The following is a 15,229-nucleotide window of genomic DNA, read 5'->3' as shown; positions in this document are numbered from 1 at the left end:
ACTATTTCTCCCTTCATTTAAAAAGTAGATGAACAGTTTTAGTTTAGAAACATAAAGAACTGGAAAAAGATCAACACAACCACCCCTACAGTAAGAAAAAAGCTGGATAAAGTGTAAATCAATGACTTTTCTTAAATCCACCGGAGAACTGAGGTTAACAGAGCCAAAGCCCAAATAATATATATGATGCCATTTACATGACATACTGGAAAAAGCACAGCCACAGAGATGGAAGACAGATCAGTGGTTGCCAGGGAGGTTTAGAGATGGGGTTGACTATGAAGGGACTGCAGGAGAGAAGTTTTAGGATGATAGAAGAAGGGTGAGCAACTACTAGACTTAGTTTATGCATGTTCTGAATTTCTTAGTTTATGAATGTTCTGAATTTACAACTACACAGCCTGCATGCCAGTTCCTTTTATGTCCAGGCAAACCAAGGTTGTCGGTGATCCTAGATGAAGTACCCTATATGATACTAGCTTGACAGATACGTGACTCTACCCCTGTCACAGCCCACAGAATTGGACATTGCAAAAGGTGAATTTTACTGTATGAAAAAAGAGTTTTAAGCTCAACTAATATGTCATGGATCCCAGGACATAATGCAGGCTATGACAAATGAATCTTACTATGTTAGAAATTAAGAGAAGTTGACAAGGAGTGAAGATAAAGAGCAGATATGTGGAGTTTTTAGGTTCACATAATGGGAATCTGCAAATATTCAAAGCACTATTATGATAAAAAATGCATTAAACCAGGAGCATGATGTAACTGATACCCTTAGGTTTGGGTAGAGCACAGTCTGAACAACTGTGTAATTAGACTTAATCTTTAAATATCCTGAGGTCTTATTTTCCTTATTTGCAAAATAGGAACGTTACAATGATGATGCCTTTTGCATTTATTTATTGAGCTATGGACTCTGGAATGATCATATCTGCATTCCAATACTACTTCCAGAATTTTCTACTTCTGACTTTGGTTAAGGCATTCAACCTAACTTTGCTTTAGTTTTCCTTTCTTAAACATTATAATGGAACCTACCTTCATTGCTGGGATAAAGGGAAAATGAGATCATATATATAAAATAGCACAATGTCTGGCACATGGAAAAAATGGACACCATATATTCTCTGTTCCAAGATGGCTAGCTTTCTCATTTGACATTTCTAGTTTTTGGACTTACGTAATACAAAAGAATATAAAAACTAAAATGCCAAAATAGACTGTTTTTTCCTGTTTTGAAAAAAAAATCAAAGTTGCAATTCTTGTAAATTTAACTTTGTCACCTACATACAAGAATGGAGTTGACAAGAACACAGAAGGGTGTTACAGGCAAGAAATGGTTACATAATGAAAAAAGCAGGTACCGAGTACCTGAGCAGTTTGTATTTGTTTGACCTTGGTCGGGCCCTTTTTACCACAGAGCTTAGACACGTCTCCTGTATTTAACATATGGCAGAATTAAGGCTTGGAGTACTTTTTCTAATCTACTGCTACAGACCTATAGGAATCTACCACAGTTGTGCAATTAGTGACCTGTTAAAACAGTAAGCAGGGACTTCCAGTTTCCAGTTCCACATGTAAGGAGCTTGGAGATTGTTACTCCATCCTAACAATAAATAAAAGGCTACATATTCTGAAAAATCAGCAACAATTCTTAGATCCATAAGAGGGGGGAGAATGCAGTGATAAATCACTGCGCCCAAGATTAGAGAGACAGACAGGTGAATACAGGTCATCCAGACTTATCAGAGCAGACTCTCAAGCAGAGACCTTCACAGGAACCAGTGTCAGGGTCGGAAAACCTGAGATGTATTGATGAGTTGCTAGAGGCTCGATTGAGACGATGCTCAGAGTTAAAAACTCCAGGGGAATTCAGCCATAGGAAGGACCCCATGAGGTTATGAGGTTTACCTCCAGGAATTCTACCAGGTTCCCACAGTAAACACTGGGGAAAATCCCCTTGTGCTTCCGGCAGAGAAGAGGAAAAAGGAAACATTCTGAAATGTTCCAGAGTGCTCTGTTCACAAGGTCTACTATCAGGAGAAGGTACTGAACCAGAGCCTAACAGGATAGGGTGTTGTCAGAGTCTGTCTGACCTGGTGAAGGGAAATATCCAACTCAGGCTCACTCTGACCATCCTGTTCCACCTGAGGGGGGAGAATGAAAACCTGAGAAGTACTTGTGAAGTTCACAGTCCAGAGGCAGAGGCTCATTAAAGGACTGAGGCATAATCTTAGGACTATAGCGTGCTTTCCCAATTCCACACATCACCAGCACACTACTAAAGGTTTATTTACAGCTGTTCCTTTTACCTGATAGAGCATGTACCTATCACATATGTATATTTGTGTGTGTGTGTGTGTGTGTATATATATATATATGTATGCTTATATATGTATATGTGTATACTTATGTATGCTTATAAAGTGAAACATCCAACAAAGGCAGATTACACATTCTTCTCAAAGCAGTCAGCAGGAAAGGCTGGTCCTGTTGCCTTATTGCCAGTCATTATATCTACATTGCACTAAGTGGGGGCCATGCACAACACTAGTTGTTATTTTACCAAGCCCTATCATTCAAGAGTTCCCAATTCAGCCAGAGAGAATGCAAGTGAATACATACTTAAGTAATAATAAAACAATCCAAAGAGCCCCTTGGAGCAAAATGAGAAGAGGACACACTTAAGATATTATGCACATATATGTTTATTCTCACAACATTTTGTGATTGAGTTTGTGAACTCAGAAGCACCTGCATACTGAACTTACCCCAATAAAATTATATATTTCAAACTGAAATATAGGATAAAAAATCTTGTCTTTCATCATAAAAATTGAAAAAAAACCCTACATAAGCATGAAGTCACACCATGAAGAATTAATATGTAAATGCATACAAAACTATGACAAACCTAGACAGCACAAAAAGCAGAAACATTATTTTGCCAATGAAGGTCCATCTAGTCAAAGCTACAAAGCTATGGTTTTTCCAGTAGTCATGTATGGGTGTGAGAGTTTGACTATAAAGAAAGTGCTGAAGTGCCGAAGAATTGATGCTTTGAACTGTGGTATTGGAGAACACTCTTGAGAGTCCCTTGGACTGCAAAGAAATCCAACCAGTCCATCCTCAGTTCAGTTCAGTTCAATCGCTCAGTCATGTCCGACTCTTTGCCACCACATGAATCACAGCACGCCAGGCCTCCTGTCCATCACCAGCTCCCAGAGTTCACTCAAACTCACGTCCATCGAGTTGGTGATGCCATCCAGCCATCTCATCCTCTGTCGTTCCCTTCTCCTCCTGCCCCCAATCCCATCCAGCATCAGTCTTTTCCAATGAGTCAACTCTTTGTATGAGGTGGCCAAAGTACTGGAGTTTCAGCTTTAGCATCAGTCCTTCCAAAGAACACCCAGGACTGATCTCCTTTAGAATGGACTGGTTGGATCTCCTTGCAGTCCAAGGGACTTGCAAGAGTCTTCTCCAACACCACAGTTCAAAAGCATCAATTCTTCGGTGCTCAGCTTTCTTCACAGTCCAACTCTCACATCCATACATGACCACTGGAAAAACCATAGCCTTGACTAGATAGACCTTTGGTGCCAAAATAATGTTTCTGCTTTTCATATGCTATCTAGGTTGGTCATAACTTTCCTTCCAAGGAGTAAGCGTCTTTTAATTTCATGGCTGCAATCACCATCTGCAGTGATTTTGGAGCCCCAAAAAATAAAGTCTGACACTGTTTCCACTGTTTCCCCATCTATTTCCCGTGAAGTGATGGGACCAGATGCCATGATCCTAGTTTTCTGAATGTTGAGCTTTAAGCCAACTTTTTCACTCTCCTCTTTCGCTTTCATTAAGAGGCTTTTAAGTTCCTCTTCACTTTCTGCCATAAGGGTGGTATCATCTGCATATCTGAGGTTATTGATATTTCTCCCAGCAATCTTGATGCCAGCTTGTGCTTCTTCCAGCCCAGCGTTTCTCATGATGTACTCTGCATATAAGTTAAATAAGCAGGGTGACAATATACAGCCTTGACATACTCCTTTTCCTATTTGGAATCAATCTGTTGTTCCATGTCCAGTTCTAACTGTTGCTTCCTGACCTGCATATAGGTTTCTCAAGAGCCAGGTCAGGTGGTCTGGTATTCCCATCTCTTTCAGAATTTCCCATAGTTTATTGTGATCCACACAGTCAAAGGCTTTGGCATAGTCAGTAAAGCAGAAATAGATGTTTTCCTGGAATTCTCTTGCTTTTTTGATCATCCAGCGTATGTTGGCAATTTGATCTCTGGTTCCTCTGCCTTTTCTAAAACCAGCTTGAACATCTGGAAGTTCATGGTTCATGTATTGCTGAAGCCTGGCTTGGAGAATTTTGAGCATTACTTTACTAATGTGTGCTGCTAATGTGAGATGAGTGCAATTGTGCGGTAGTTTGAGCATTCTTTGGCATTGCCTTTCTTTGGGATTGGAATGAAAACTGACCTTTTCCAGTCCTGTGGCCACTGCTGAGTTTTCCAAATTTGTTGGCATATTGAGTGCAGCACTTTCACAGCATTATCTTTCAGGATTTGAAACAGCTCAACTGGAATTCCATCACCTCCACTAGCTTTGTTTGTAGTGATGCTTTCTAAGGCCCACTTGACTACACATTCCAGGATGTCTGGCTCTAGGTCAGTGATCACACCATCGTGATTATCTGGGTCGTGAAGATCTTTTTTGTACAGTTCTTCTGTGTATTCCTGCCACCTCTTCTTAATACCTTCTGCTTCTGTTAGGTCCATACCATTTCTGTCCTTTATCGAGCCCATCTTTGCATGAAATGTTCCCTTGGTATCTCTACTTTTCTTGAAGAGATCTCTAATCTTTCCCATTCTATTGTTTTCCTCTATTTCTTTGCATTGATCACTGAGGAAGACTTTCTTATCTCTTCTTGCTATTCTTGGGAACTCTGCATTCAGATGCTTATATCTTTCCTTTTCTCCTTTGCTTTTGGTTTCTCTTCTTTTCACAGCTATTTGTAAGGCCTCCCCAGACAGCCATTTTGCTTTTTTGCATTTCTTTTCCATGGGGATGGTCTTGATCCCTGTCTCCTGTACAATGTCATGAACCTCTGTCCATAGTTCATCAGGCACTCTATCTATCAGATCTAGTCCCTTAAATCTATTTCTCATTTCCACTGTATAATCATAAGGGATTTGATTTAGGTCATATCTAAATGGTCTAGTTGTTTTCCCTACTTTCTTCAATTTCAGTTTGAATTTGGCATAAGGAATTCGTTCATGATCTGAGCCACAGTCAGCTTCCGGTCTTGTTTTTGCTGACTGTATAGAGCTTCTCCATCTTTGGCTGCAAAGAATATAATCAATCTGATTTTGGTGTTGACCATCTGGTGATGTCCATATGTAGAGTCTTCTCTTGTGTTGTTGGAAGAGGGTGTTTGCTATGACCAGTGTGTTCTCTTGGCAAAACTCTATTAGCCTTTGCCCTGCTTCATTCCGTATTCCAACGCCAAATTTGCCTGTTACTCCAGGTGTTTCTTGACTTCCTACTTTTGCATTCCAGTCCCCTATAATGAAAAGGACATCTTTTTTGGGTGTTATTTCTAAAAGGTCTTATAGGTCTTCATAGAACCATTCAACTTCAGCTTCTTCAGCGTTACTGGTTGGGGCATAGCCTTGGATTACTGTGATATTGAATGGTTTGCCTTGGACATGAACAGAGATCATTCTGTCTTTTTTGAGATTGCATCCAAGTACCGCATTTTGGACTCTTTTGTTGACCATGATGGCTACTCCATTTCTTCTAAGGGATTCCTGCCCACAGTAGTAGATATAATGGTCATCTGAGTTAAATTCACCCATTCCAGTCCATTTTAGTTCTCTGATTCCTAGAATGTCGACGTTCACTCTTGCCATCTCCTGTTTGACCACTTCTAATTTGCCTTGATTCATGGATCTAACATTCCAGGTTCCTATGCAGTAGTGCTCTTTACAGCATCAGACCTTGCTTCTATCACCAGTCACATCCACAGCTGGGTATTGTTTTTGCTTAGGCTCCATCCCTTCATTCTTTCTGGAGTTATTTCTCCACTGATCTCTAGTAGCATATTGGGCACCTACCGACCTGGGGAGTTCTTCTTTCAGTATCCTATCATTTTGCCTTTTCATACTGTTCATGGGGTTCTCAAGGCAAGAATACTGAAGTGGTTTCCCATTCCTTTCTCCAGTGGACCACATTCAGTCCATCCTAAAGTAAATGAATCCTGAATATTCATTGGTAGGACTGATGTTGAAGCTGAAACTCAATACTTTGGCCATCTGATGCTAAGAACTAACTCATTTGAAAAGACCCTGATGCTGGGAAAGATTGAAGGCAGGAGAAGGGGACAACAGAAGATGAGATGGTTGGATGGCATCACCAACTCAATGGATATGAGTTTGAGTAAGCTCCGGAGCCTGGTGTGCTGCAGTCCATGGAGTTGCAAGGAGTCGGACATGACTGAGTGACTGAACTGAACTGATACAGTGTACCTATATGTTTTCACATGTTCACAATATAATTATACTATATTTTAATATAGTATATATTTTACATATATATTTTATGGGTCTATATCAATATATTTGATATTTTGCTATATATGTATATATTTTTTCACATACCTATAAATTTAGTTACTGCATATTTATATATATATATAGGGTACAAAATATTAATATTTTATATTATCAGAGCATACAATTATATAAATATGATACAATATACATGTGGAAAAAATATAGAAAATGAACCAGAAAAATCTCTTGATATAAAGTTGCCAAAGCACAATCAGGGAATATTAGAATTATAAAGAGACCTTAGTAGCCTCTAGTTCAAGTCTGTTTCAGAAATAGAAGTCCCATTTGCTGTATGCCTGTTAGTTGATGACCCAATTATGCTTGAATATCTTCTTTATGAGAAGCTCATTCCTTTATCAGGCTGCCTGTCCTAACACTGGCTAGCTCTAATCTCTTGGAAAATTTATTCAAATTTTCTATCTTTGCAATGGCTCCAGGGTAACTTAGGTTGGCCTTTTGGAGCAGCAGAAAATATGCCTATTCCATGATAAAATCTTACATATGTATCACTCTTTAATACCTTTCAAGCTGTTTCATATATATTACCTATTTCATTCTTACAGCTCCTGAAAGACCTGCAGAAATATAATTTTCTCAGTTTTATGAATAAACAGCAGAGGCCTCTGTGATTAGGCTTCACAAGGGGAAAAAATGAATCCCAGTGAAGTGGAGAAATTGTATTTGTTTATGTTTATTTTACAAAATGTTATATAGCTCTCAGAGTCTTTGGCAACTCTGTAAGGACAGAGTTCAGATTAAGCAACTCCCAGAATCCCCTATGACTCAGATGGCAAAGTATCTGCCTGCAATGCAGGAGACCCCTGATCCCTGGGTTGGGACAATCCCTTGGAGGAGGGTATGGCAACCCACCAGTGTTCTTACCTGGAGAATCCCCATTGACAGAGGAGCCTGGTGGGCTACAGTTCATGGGATCCCAAAGAGTCAGACTAACGCTTTCATTTTTCAAAACCACAACTCAGAGCTGTCTGATCCCAGATAGTTTGGCCTCCCTACTGGCACCCCCCAAATCAATGCCTCCCCCTCAGACAGCTCCATTCTGACCTGACATACATGAATGCATCCCAGGAGTGGAATATAAGTCACATGTCTGCAGTTTAGTGTCAAGGAAAGCTAGGAAATATGGTTTTTGTTGAATTTTATATGAAGAAGGCAAGATACACAATGTAAGAATATAGCAAAATGTAGAGAGCATGATTCAATTATTTTGAGCTGTCAGAACACTGTGATGTCCTAATTTCATTTTTCCGATCCTGAGTTCCCCCTCCCAAATTACCATCTAAGCTTTTCTCTTTTGTTTCTATATCTATTTAAACCTGCATATGGGGTAAAACTTTCAGTCACTGTTCCTTCCCATAATCTTGAGATAGAGGTGTGAATGAGATCCAGGTTGAGACAATCAGAACCATTTTCTCTTTTTATTTATTTATTTGGCTGCACAGGATCTTAGTTGCAGCACATGGGATCTAGTTCCTTGACTGGGGATCAAACCTGAGCTCCCTGCCTTGAGAGCATGGAGTCTTAGCCATTGGACCACCCAAAATCACTTTCTGTAATTTATATGTGAACAGCCTGTCCTGTGCTTGGAGCTGGATGCAGAATGAAGCTCCCCATGACAAGCAGAGCCGAGAGTTCCTGGTAACAGGAGAGCCTTGATGGCATCCTCTGAGCGCTGGATCCTGCTGTATATAAAGCCCAGACAGCCTTAGGCTTCTCTGTTTTATGATCTGATAAATCCCATTTTTGTTTAATCTAGTTCGTGTTCCACTTGTGTCACTCACAACAGAAGGGACACTGAAAGGACCATAAAAATATTCTATCGTCAGTCTGACTTTTAGGCATTTTTGTGATTTTTTTTCCCTCTTTTATCTTCAAAAGTATGTATACGAAACACAAAGAGGTTTTGCCAGAGGCTCTTCCATTCTCTGTTATATAGAGAGGAATTAATCACACATGGCATAATGGATGAGGTTAATAATAGCATGGTCAAGGTATAGGAGAAATATCAAGGTAAAATGATTAAATGCAGAAAATCCACAAAACCCATCCCATGCCTTCCACCCACCTCATCACCACCTTCCTCCCACTCAGTGCCTTTGGCTTCATACTGTTTTTGTGTCAAACCCTTGATCAGTGCCCGAATCAAATCAACTTCAGTCTCCCTATTGACAGTATTCTAGGATCATGAACAAATTTCTTGCTCTTCTCTTTATTTTTAGAATTTTTAAACTGTACAGTACTTTTTTAGGTAGAGTTTTTATGTTGCCTTTTATGTAGTACTAGCCGTCAAGGTTAACCTACAAGTTTATGTTCATTTCGTAAGTTGGGGATATATTTTTATGATCTTCACTTGATTTCCCTTTTGGATAGTTTTTTCTCTTCCATTGGTATTGGATTTGTAGATGTCACTGGCTGGTTCATTTACCTTGGAATACTCAGAGGAAGCAAGGTGGGTAGAATTTAACCTTTGACGTAATGATTAGAAAACAGATACTTGGTTTGGAAAACATCTTGATGGCATCAGCCATTGGTTAATTGGTTAATTGGCTCAAAGTCATACCTTTTTGACCTTTAGAAAATGGCAGTGTTTCCTTCTGAGTCATCAGCCCGATTACTCTTTTGCTTTAAAAAAAACAGAGGTTTCTGTGTTTTACTCAACTTAGAGGAATTACACATGCAGAATTTAACACTCTCTGCTCTGGCCTGCAGTTCTTGCCAATGGCTAGAATCTTCTAACATTTAGTAGAAGTTGCATTAAAAGACCAGCTCATGAGGTAATGACACTGATCTATTCAAAGATAATAGTTTAATTTGCTGTCCACAATTTATGAAATGCAATGGGATCACCACTATATCTTAGTGATAGTTTATTTCTCAAATAACCAGCACAGTTTCTGGCACAAAACACGAGCCAAATAAACAAACATCTATAAATAAAAGTTTATAGCTGTATAAATAAGTGAATGGACAAATATACAATTGAAGATGAGTATACTGAGTAATTTTCTACAAACTATGCAATGTGCTCTTAGGCTTAAATTGTTATGTTGGATATTTTTTTAGGTGAATCAGAATAAAAAGTATTTCTAGAAACAATAGATCTTTTCTATTTTATGTATATTTCTCTTTTACAATAGATGCTTTCAAATATATTAAATATACTTAGCCTATTGCTAAAGTACCATTTTGCTATGTTTCTGTTTATCTCATATACAATAGCTGAAATGTTATTGACACATCATTTCCTACAGTCTTAATAGGAAAAATGTTAAAGTTTATCGATATAATTATTAAAATTACTATAAGGCATTATGTGAAGTTGCTTTGCTATCTTAGAGAACAGAAAGATAAAGACATTCAAAGAAAGATAAAAGTACAACTCAATTCATAAAGCATCTTCAGAGAATTTGTCTCCTTATATGTAATTAAGATGGTATGAATCTTTCTCATCCCTTTTTTTGGAGAAGGAAATGGCAACACACTCCAGTATTCTTGCCTGGAGAACCCCATGGACAGAGGAATCTGGCGGGCTACAGTCTATGGGGTCGCAAAGAGTTGGACACAACTGAGCAACTAACAACACACACACACACACACACACACACACACATATATACATACATACACACACATTACGGAACTTCCCGTGTGGCTCAGCTGGTAAAGAATTGCCTGCAATACAGGAGACCTGGGTTCGATCCCTGGGTTGGGAAGATCCCCTGGAGAAGAGAAAGGCTACCCACTCCAGTATTCTGGCCTGGAGAATCCCATGGACTGTATAGTGCACAGGGTCACAAGAGTCAGACATGACTGACCGGCTTTCACTTTGTCCCTTTTTAAAATCTACATCAAGAGTGAGAGTTATGTCATAACAGGACCTAGTAAGTGGTGGGTCAAGAAAAGATTCTTGCAAATGTGAGAAATAAAAATGTGTGTATATTTATGAACTTTGAAAAATTCCATCAGTTCACTCAAAATAGTGTTAATCATTTTGTAAAGTGATTGTATTAATTATTATTCTTAAACCTCTTTTGCATTCGCTTTCATTTCTTCAGAATGAAACTGTCCGCCTGTATAGAAAGCTCACAGCTTACAGCTGGATCACACTGAGGTGCAAGTATCTTTTTGAATTATAGTCTTGTCTGTGTGCCCAGGAGTGGGATTTTTGTTTCATATGGCGACTCTATCTTTAGATTTTTAGGAACCTCTATACTGTTTTCTATAGTGGCAGCACCAATTTACATTCCCACCAACAGCGTAGGAGGGTTCCCTTTGAGAGATTATATTTAAAGTGCTTAGCATACTATCTGACATAGTGTAAGATTTGTTATAAGAATAATATTTATTATTAACATAGTACATAGATAAAATCTTATAGGCTGTGAAATAGTGGTAATATCTGTTTTCTGAAAATTTTTTACAAATAATTTGAATTATTAATTTATAAGATAACAAAATAAAAGACTTAATCCCATTTTTCCCCAACTCTTTGAAAAATTTCACACACGCAGAAAACTTTCCAGAATATTACAATGACCACCATATATTCACAACAATTTGCCAGTTGTTCACGTTTTCCACATTAACTGTATCTCTCCTTCTTCATATTTAAATATACTTGCATAAATCTCCTACAAACAAGGGCATTCTGCCTCGTACCCTCAGTGTCAGGCTCACATTCAAGATGCCTGACATTGATCTGCTACTATTATGTAACATACAGTTGATGTTCAAATTTTCCCAATTGCCAAAATAAAGTTCTTTATAGCTGTTTCTTTTTTATTTTCACCTTCATTTTTATTCTGGTTTTAATAATGTTCTGTATAACTTCTATTTTATTTTGATCTTTATAACTGTTTTCTTTTTTCTTGGGGGGGGTGGCACTAATCAGGGATCATTATTTGCATTTTATTGTCATGTTTCTTTTGTCTTTCTTATTCTAAAAATTCTCAGCATTTTTTTTTTTTTCTCTTCTTTCATGATAGTTGATTTGAGGTCTGTAGATCAGTTGTTCCAGTACTCTTGCCTGGAAAATCCCATGGACGGAGGAGCCTGGTAGGCTGCAGTCCATGGGGTCGCAAAGAGTCAGACATGACTGTGTGACTTCACTTTCACTTTTCACTTTTATGCATTGGAGAAGGAAATGGCAACCCACTCCAGTGTTCTTGCCTGGAGAATCCCAGGGACAGGGGAGCCTGGTGGGCTGCCATCTATGGGGTTGCACAGAGTCGGACATGATTCAAGCGACTTAGCAGCAGCAGCAGCAGCAGATCAGTTGTATCACAGATCATCCCTTAAGTTGACTGTCTGATTGTTTCCTGGGCCCCAGATTCAGGCTCAAATTCTTGGCTGGATGGTCTGGGTACCACATAAGTGATGCTGATTCCTTCTCAGTGTCTCAGGCAGGAGGTATACAATGTCTCATTTCTTGTGAGGTTCAGTTTGATGTCTTGGAGCATCCATTAGATTTCATCACCTAGGTTCCCCTGTCTCCCTCCTAATTAATGAATAATCTATGAAGTGACACTGAGAATTTGTATGTCCTGTTATCTGTCAACTGGTCACATTGTGGGTTTTTTTTTTTTACTACCAAATTGTGATTTTAGCCTGAATAATTTATTACAATAATGGTTGCAAAGTGGTAACTTTTCTGAGTGTACCATTCCTTTTGCTTTCATGAGTTGCCATTCTTCCATAAAGAAAAGCCCTGTCCCTCATTTTAGAATCACTGTGGACCCACAGATTTTTAAAATTCTGATTAAATGAGTTAAAGTGTAATTAACATGTACAATACAAGCATGCCAAATTTTTTTTAGGTCTAGAATATTAGAAGTGTGCATGGTCCCTGCTATGGACCACCCTCAGTTTCAAAGCTACAGTCACAACAACGAGCAAGTGTATATTAGATTCTTCATAAGGATTTTTAAACTTGATATGATTTTTGAAGACAAATATATGCATTATTGTTGATAACCTATTGGAATATTTGCAGTGCTACCACTCTTCATGTCAATAGTGCTTGACTTAATTAGCATTTAACTATAAATCTCTACCAAATATAATATTGTTTAGGATGGAAAACTATTTCTCTTATTTATGACAATGTAAAACATGAAGGCAAGAGACTAGTACCAGAGCTCAGAGATTTCCATTTCTTTATCCTAAACATAAAAAATGACCAAAAATAGCTTAAACAAAAAGTTATTATATGCTTCAGAATTCTTCCATGGAATGGTTATTTGTTCTGGTCAGGAAAAAAAATAGGTTTTTGACCCAAGGGTAGAGATCTGTATTGAGTTTCTCTTTGCAGAACTCATGTTTTGATTTACTGTCCTAGAAAAGCTCCCAGTTCTACTGATTTCCCCAGCCTCATATTTTAGCATGAAGGGTTATTATTAAGTTTACTGTGTAACAAATCACTCTTTCTTTGTAAGCAACCTGTTTTTTCCTATCCGATTACTTTTAAGATTTTCTGTTTGTTTTGCTTTTCTAAAATTTTAGTACAGTATATCAGTTATAAAATTATTTTACTTAACCTTGAATTTGAATATTGATTCTTTTCCTTCATCTAGTCTCCCCTGGAATTCTTTACACGGGATCATTCTATTTTATCCATGCATATGAATGATGAATAATGATGTTAAACACCGTTGATGTGCTTTTTGTCATTTATGTGTCTACCTTAGAAAAATGTCTGCTCAAATATTTTGCCCATTTTTAATTGGGTTGTTTGTATTTTTTGTTTGGATATAGAGTTCTTCATGTATTTTGAATAAGAAAGGGGTTAATTTTATCTTGAGGTCCATGTTTGCGTGTTCAGACCATTTGGAACTCTCAAGAGTCTTCTCCAGCACCATAATTCAAAAGAATTGTGAAGAGAAGACTCTGAGAGTTCCTTAAATGGCAAGGAGATCAAACCAGTCAATCCTAAAGGAAATCACCTCTGAATATTCATCGGAAGGACTGATGCTGAAGCTCCAATACTTTGGCCGCCTGATACGAAGAGTCAGTTCTTTGGAAAAGACTCTGATGCAGGAGGAGAAGGGGACAACAGAGGATGAGACAGTTGGATGGCATCACCAACTCAGTGGACATGAATTTGAGCAAACTCTGGGAGATAGTAAAGGACAGAGAAGTCTGGCGTGCTTCAGTCCATGGGGTATGACTTCAGTCAGGTATGACTTAGCGACTGGACAACAACAAAAGCTTCCCCTGGAAGAGCTGTTTTGGAAATTAGGAAAAAAAGATGGAGATACACTAAGCATTGTGCTCAGAATACAGTGGACATTCAACAAGGTCTACCATATTGGCTGGGAACAACAACAATTTGGAACTAGTAATAAAAAGTATTTATTCTTTCCAGCTATTAAGTAGCTAAGAAATTCATATGTGACCACATGCATTCTTTTTAACTCATAACCAGAAAGGATCAAAGCAGCTTGCATTCCTTAAAATACACAACAATATATATTTATTGTCTTCCCACAGTGCCATGTCTTTCCTCAGTGACTTGTGCTTTCTGTCCTAATACAGACTGAAAGGAACCAAATTTTCTGGGTATTTGGCAGAATATCACGTTTGTTCACTGTGTCAGTTGACCACAGAGTAATAGAGATGCCTGTAAATAAGACCCTAAAATGTACATAAAAATGATATTGATTCATTTTAAAACATTAAAAATAAAAGACAAACAAATGACTGTGGTTTTATTATCACAATTGTTTGATTTCAGAGAATAAGAGAGGGAGAGATATGCCAATCTTTAAAAGATTGGTTTGGATCTGTTTCTTAAGTAGGATGGCTAGTACTTGGGTGTTTATATTATCATTATTTAAATTGTGTGATTGTATATTAAACTCATTTTATATATGATGTATTGCTCAATAATGTTTTATGAGCTGGAAGAGTTCTAATAAATGAAGATAAAATTAAATAATTACAAACATGAATGATGAATCAAAAGCAATAAAAAGGATATTGACATCATTGGAAACAGAGATCTGAAGGATAGGTTTTAGATATTTAAGCAAAATGGGATAGAAAAGAACATAATGTTTAAAGAGTTAAGTGGAAAAAAAAGTGGTGTGATAGCCAAAATATAATCAATATCTGCTGTTATAAACACAATAGAATAAATGGAAAAATAAACACATTTTAAACACATAAAGGAAAACTTCCTTGATATAGAGAAAAAAAAGATTCAAAGATACAGAATAGTAAGCACCAGTAGATAAATTAGTTAAAATTATTGAACTTCAAGGATAAAGAAATAATAGTATTGGCCTCTGGACAAAATGTTATATTGGTCTCATAGTTCTGTACTGCCATATTCAGTGATGAGACAATAACTAAATGCAAAATATTCTAATGAAAGACATTTTTACACAGAAAGTTTCCATTTAAGAAACCAAGAGACACAAATTCTTAAACATTAAATAATTAAGGACTTATAGCCTCTGTGAATCTACTTCTTGAAAAATACTTGTTGAGAATAAATGCCAATCAACAAACAAGTTGACTGGCAAAGCTATGATTTAGAGTTGGGTTATTAGCATTTAATAATTTTCATATGAAACAAAGGCTAACAAC

Source organism: Bos mutus, chromosome 24, assembly GCF_027580195.1.
Source record: "Bos mutus isolate GX-2022 chromosome 24, NWIPB_WYAK_1.1, whole genome shotgun sequence".
In the NCBI taxonomy this organism is placed as follows: domain Eukaryota; kingdom Metazoa; phylum Chordata; class Mammalia; order Artiodactyla; family Bovidae; genus Bos; species Bos mutus.
Note: the sequence above shows the minus strand (reverse complement) of the source record.